Source organism: Adiantum capillus-veneris, chromosome 23 (genome assembly GCF_014529385.1).
Source record: "Adiantum capillus-veneris isolate H3 chromosome 23, ASM1452938v2, whole genome shotgun sequence".
Classification (NCBI taxonomy): Eukaryota; Viridiplantae; Streptophyta; class Polypodiopsida; order Polypodiales; family Pteridaceae; genus Adiantum; species Adiantum capillus-veneris.
The window spans coordinates 48,853,345-48,860,209 of record NC_140953.1 but is presented as its reverse complement, the minus strand read 5'-3'; positions in this window follow the sequence as shown (position 1 = coordinate 48,860,209).

The following is a 6,865-nucleotide window of genomic DNA, read 5'->3' as shown; positions in this document are numbered from 1 at the left end:
ATGGAGAATTGAAGTTTGGGCTACCACATTTGCACAAATGGATGGAGCTGGGGAGATGCCTATAGAGGAGGAACACTTATATCCACAACCCAATCTAGATGAGAACCTTGTTATAGAAATACCTGTTAACAAGTTGGGACAATACTTTGAGGGTGATGAATCCAATGCGACCATACCAATCACTACTAAGGGATTAACTGTGAAGGTAATCCTTGATGGTGGCGCTGGGGTTAGCATTGTGACTAAAAATTAATGGGAAACTATGGGAAGACCTCACCTTGTGACCACAACCATAGTAGTGAAGATAGCCAATGGGTCTATTGTTAAACCTATTGGGATGCTAGAAGATCTCAAGATCAAGGTCTTTGGACATAAAATAAGAATTACCTTCATTGTTATGGATTTCTCCGAACACACTATGGCATCGAAGATGATCTTAGGACGTCCTTTCATGAGGGAAGCAAAAATGGTGCATGACTGGTTTAAGAACCATGTCTACCTACAGTTCCAAGATTCTGTCATTCGAGTGGATCTTGTAACTGGTCAAGAACATCCTCTAGGAAACTGGTTTATAATTGATCATAGATCTGACACCACAATTCACTCGGCCCCATTGCAGTATTGTTACATGTGTAAAGCGGACACTGATGTTGGGGAATATTCTCCTTATATGGATGTTCTACCTGGGATGACTGAGTCTGACAATGTGGATTGGGTCCACCTAGCAGCAACCATAGATACTTGGGGAAATAGGGGGACAACCTGGGTAACACCGGAGGGGGATGAAATGCCCGTACCCTTAAATATGCTACAAGCAATGCATATAGCTTATGACAAATCATCCTAATATAACGAAGAAAACATACAAGTGGGTCCTTAAAGCTTCTTTAGCGACCATAGCTGGTGCCAAAAAACAGAAGCCTTGTAAGAAACGTCCCACTCGCTCCAAAAAATGTAAGGAAAGTGGCGGTGGATTCCTAGATGACTATTGGAAGTCCAAAACTACTATCAAGGAAATAATAAAATCTGGGTGTCAAAATGTAGATTGTGTTCTTACCTGTCACCTGACCCATGTGCACCCAATCCTGTAGCTCCAAAACAAATTGACGATCGTGGAAAGAAAAAAATCAGTGAATGCTATACACCCGCTCTAGAGCTAGTTTGGGTACTGAAGAAAGAACAATTTGTTCCACTTAGCTCAGGAAGGGGGGAGTTCCATGCAGCTTCTAGCTCCTCATGTAATGCATCCATAGAGGTAAAAGCTTCTCCACAGCCTCCACCTACAATAGTGGAACTCCATGAAGCTACAAAGGAATCCACACCTCCTAGTATTCAAGAATCACCTGATGAACCACTTCAAGTTCGATCTTGGGAGAGTACCTTCCCACCCTTGCAACTCGATGAGGCACCTAAGGTAATACTGGCAAAAATCCTCACCTATTACCAACTGGAACAATTGGTTTCAAAGGGTGACAAGCACATTTCAAATAGTATGACCTACCCAAGGAAGGGGGGAAGTCTTCATTCATGTCAGCCTATTGAATTATTTCCCTCTCAACCTTCCTCCCTGACCTCTCAATCTCCCAATCTTAGGGAATGTATATATAAATCCTTATACTCACAGAAAAAAATAATAATAAAGAGCAAGAGCAATTAGCAAACGAGTATGCACAATAAAAGTCAAAACATTGACCCAGACCTACACATTCACATTCGATACACTGAAACAGAAACTTATGTCATCAAACACCTTTGATCCTCATCACTCGAGTGATGGAGGGTAGGTAAGATTAGTACGATAGGAGTGTTTCTGTTTTTGAGTTTAGTGATTAGCAAAGTCCTTTTTTCCCATTGATGTGCCTCATAGATGTATTCTTTGTGTTTCCTAGTTTGTATAGGAACGTGTTGCTGTTGTTAGGATTTGGACCTTCATGCAATCTTTCTTTCGTTCACACTTCAAATCAAGCATGACCATCAACACAAAGAGGTGTTTCTTGTCCATTGGCATTGCCCCTTATCTTTTTGCATCCATGTTTTTCTACTTTAATTGTGATTGGTAGCATAATATTCAACACATTTGCTTAGTATCAAACATTAAATTCAATGTAATTTTTTGTCATAATCACTTGTCTAGGTTTAAAAATCAAGCAGTCTGACTAAGCTAGTTTGACCAAGCTAGGCGTTAGAGATCTTCTCTTAATACCATGGGGAATGCCTTCCTAATTATCAATGGTTACTTAGGTTCTTAATCCGATTTAGGCAGCATTGTGTGAAATGTACTAGGGCTTTCTAGTGGGCTTAGTCTCTATTGACCTTTAGCTTAAGTATTATAAAGGGAGTTTACTAGTGTGATAACCGGAGGAGGGTAACGGTGTTATATGACGCCTCAAAGTTACAAATATAAAATGCTGAAAACGACAAAAAAATCAAAGTGCCACAATGGAAAATCTTAAGCTGGAAGAGAAACCTCAGCTTGATTTGGTACTCCACTCACATGTATCGCATATGGTACTAGAGCCCTAGAGGTTCCCAGTGTGGGCGCTTTCCTTGAAAAGCAAAAAACCCAAGGTATACAAACTAAGCACACACATCAAAATTGAATCACTGTGAAAAGACTTTGGGGGGTCAAAGAAAAGGTAATCAGTCAGGTGATGATTTCATGAGAAATTCCTTTTATCGTAGCTTAACTATAATGTCTTCTAGGTATAGCCTCTAGTCAGCCCTCAGACATGAAATACTTGGCTCTCGTGATTCAACAACTTAATTGACCAGAGAAAATTGAGAAGCTTGCCCATGGTATTAATAGTCGATCTTTAGTGCCTTTCGACCGTTAAATTAGCAACCCCAGACTTGTTTAGTTCTTTACCTTTACAACTGTTTATGCGTTTGATTATATTGCAATTTAATGTTTATTGCTGACAAATGGTTTAAAATTCTGTTACCAATAAAATTGTCTGCCTACAATTGCATATGATTTTTAATTGCTTATGAGAATGCAATTACTGTGCCAATGTTGTTTGATTTTGTAGTGACTTTAGGAGGCTAAGGACATTCATCTCAAATGCTCTTCCACCTCGACGAACGAGCTTCAACTCAATAGCTTCCTAGGACGGAATCTACATCAAGAAGGGGGGCATGTTAACCCTCACGCACATTCCTATCACCTAAGACGGACGTTGTATTATTTATTTGGTAGAGTCAGGTACCGGGATTGTCGGTCCAATAGGAAAAGGGTAAGAGTGATCGCCGATGAGAGGCGCACTCTAACTGGAACATTCAAGGGACTAGTTGGCTAAGCATGGGTGCCCAAGTGTGAATGGGACGAGCTCGTATAAAAGTCAACTAAACCTAAAATTCACTCATTCTCTCATTTGTGCAATTTAAGAGTGCTCTTGCTCCATCTCCATCTTCTTCTTCTTCATCTCCTTGTGTGTGTGTGTATGCGTGAGAGAGAGAGAGAGAGAGAGAGAGAGAGAGAGAGAGAGAGAGAGAGAGAGAGAGAGAGAGAGAGAGAGAGAGAGAGAGAGCATTGCGGCGGCACGATAACGGCGAGGCGATTGAGCGTGGCGTAGAGGCGTCTCCCTCTTCTTTGCGGCAAGGAATCCTCCATGACAGCAAGCGTAGGGCGGTGAGTGACACACCATTGCCATCTTTGAGCTTACTAGTTTAGGCTAGTTGCATGCTTGGAGCCATTTGTGGCTCGCACACAATGTATAGGGAGGTTCCTTGCATTGACACGTGCGACAGATGCGCATAGTGCTTCTCAGTGCAATGTACGTGACAATCTCACTCAAAATAGACTGAAAACAAAGTAACAATAGACAACAACTGAGCTCACAGAGACACAACATGTCATAAAATCTAATATCTAACCAACCCAAATGATTTTCTCATATTAAATTGATCACTTAATGTGGGAGAATAAATGGGAACAAGTGTTAAGATATAGATATGTGCTTATAGATCTATCTCAACACGGGGCCAATAGTAAAGGGGCCCAAAGGGTAGATGGTCTATCAAGAGCAAGGCTAACCAATGGAGCATAAGACCTTAGGGTTAGCTTCATTGAAGACCTCCAATAATGTGTGTAAAAGTCCTTTGACCTTAGGTAAGCTAGGGCTGAGCTTGAGGTGGGAACCCGGCCCAAGCTCGAGGGGCTTGTCGTGCTTGAGGTGCTTGTCCTGCTTGAGGTGCTTGTCATGCTTGAGGTGCTTGATTAAGATGCTTGAGGTGCTTGACTGGCTCCATGCTTGAGGTGATTGACTTGGTGCATGATTAAGGTGCTTGAGGTGCCTTGAGAAGCTTGCCTGAGATGCTTGTGGGAACACCCCCTACTTCAAGTGCTTAGTCATGCTTGATGACTAAGGGGCTTGCTCATCCAAAGTCAAAAATATCCCTACAAGGAGGGGGGCGAGCCTACAAGGGGGGGGGAGGATGAGAGAGAACACACACACACACACACACACACACACACACACACACACACACACACACACACACACACACACACACACACACACACACACACACACACACACACACACACAAGGGAAGCCCCAGCTTGAAGAGGCAGCAAGGACACTTGTCAAGTTCCTTCCCATGTTGCCCTCATGGTGTGCCTGAAGCCTATTGGTTGGCCACCCAAGGGGTCCAATGATAATTTAGGATATTTAATAAATTGATTTTGCATTTATCAAGTCCTCTCTCTCAAAGGGGAAAGGGGGACACTTGTCCCAAGGCTACCCATGTTGCTTGTAATGGCTCCTGCTTGTGATTGGCTAGGCCTGGAGGGGTCCAATGAGCTTCAAGCATGAGCTACAAGGGGGGGTCGACCCAAGCAAGCTAGGGGGGTGCTTAGGGGGTATAATCACCCACACACACTCACAAACACTCTCATTGTGTACTATGCAAAGTGCAAGAGCTCCCTCTCCTTCTCCAAGCAAGTAGAGGTTGAGAGCCTACACCAACACTCTTGGCTATGGAGTGCAAATCCATCCAAGAGCCATGCTTCAATGCTTGAGCTTGCCATCTATTTCTTCTTCATTACTATGCTATTATGTATGCTAGCACAAGAGTTATGATAAGTGAGGAACTAGCTCTTTCTCGTATGAAATGTTTCTTCTTCCTCTTCCCTACCCTCATTCTCTGCTAGCTCTCTCCACCTTCGAAGGTGTTTGAGGTCTTGGGACTGAGGCTTTGTATAGTTAAAGCTTTCTTCAAGTTTAGGTTATGCTATGATGGTGATGCATGAAGCTTTCCATCTTCATTGCTTCACCTAGGTCACAAGGAACACAAAGAATGTATTGTAACAAGTCTCTCTTTATGGGAGAAATCATAGTACAAATGCCTATTGGAGGGGGGACCGGCTCCACATAAATCCGGTCCTCAACTGTTGTCATGTTCTCTAAATTCTCTCTCTTGCAAAAGTATTGTCCATGCCAAGTTAACTAATTGCTATAATTATGTTGCTATCTTCAATTATGTCTACCCGCTATGCTCACAAAATCATTTCTTGAAAGTATTCTCATTAAATTTGGCTACTCTCAAATTGAATAGGCAAATTCCATTACATTGGTATCAGAGCATTTGGTTTCTCTTTTCTTGCTTAAGAAGAGAGGTCCGTAAGTAGCCTATAAATTGTTGATGTTGTTAATTATAATAGAGTAAGTGGAACTGGGATCTAATATCGGTTTTGTTAAGCCCAATATGTGGGGGATGGTGCACACCTCGGGAGATTTGGACTTAATAATGGAGTCTTTTTAGACTTGCCTACGGCTTTACCATTATTGAGCCATAAGAAGTCCGAAAGGAGCTAGCCCTTGGCAACTCTGCTATGTTAGACCTACTACTCTACTCTCTATAATTAACCACTTTGAGCCGTGGGTGTAGATACTTAAGAGCCGATTTTCAAAGGCTAAGAGGAGTGGCAACTAAGGTTTTGAACTGCCAAAGCATACACTAAGTATAAACATAAATTTTGTTAACATGGCTGACAATAATCAAGAGAGTAGAATGAACATTGATAGCTTTGATTTTGCACATGAAGGTGCTAATGATGATGCTCCCATGTTTGTGAATTATCTCGTCGCTAGGTTGCAGCAAGCTATGGGCAACCCTGCTTTGCAAGCCGAAGTTACTCAACAACTTCGTGCTTATGGAATTTCCCTTCCTCTCCCAGAGGAGAGAGAGCTTAGGAGGCCTCTAGAAGAGACCCCCAAAAGAAGACTCTCTCCCATTCGAGAGGAGGAATCCAAAGAGAAAGAAAGCAATGAAAGTCTAAGTTCTTCTGAAGAGGTGGCTCCACGAAGACGGCGGTCTAGACGATCGCCTACTCCTCCCAAGAGGAAAAGAGAAACCTATAGTCCTTCTCCTCTTCACTCTGAAAGGCAAGAGAGGAAACAAAGGAAGAAAAGGTCTAGGAAGAGGTCACCCTCTTCTCCTTCTTCTACACCTTCCTCCTCTTCCGATGAAAGTTACGGCTATTCTCCTAGAGAATACAAGAGGGGAGGACATCGCAAATCATTTCCTGCATGGCGAAGGTCACAAAAGCTAAAGAAGTTCAAGGAGGGAGGAAAGAGTATCTCTTTTCTCACCTACGATGGCACCTTTGGTGCTACCGACAAAGTGTTGGCCTTCATCCAGCAATTTGATGCGGCCTTTGGGGACGAGGGCTTCACAGAGTCCTCCAAGCTACGCCATGTAGCTATGCACTTCCAAAAATCAGCTCGTCAATGGTGGGCTAGCCTTCGTGGCAATGGAGAAGCCCCAAAGACATGGAAAACTCTACGAGTTTCCATCATGAAGCCATTTCTTCCAAGCGATACTAAAGATAAAGTTCTTACCGAATGGCGCGGCTTGAAGCTTC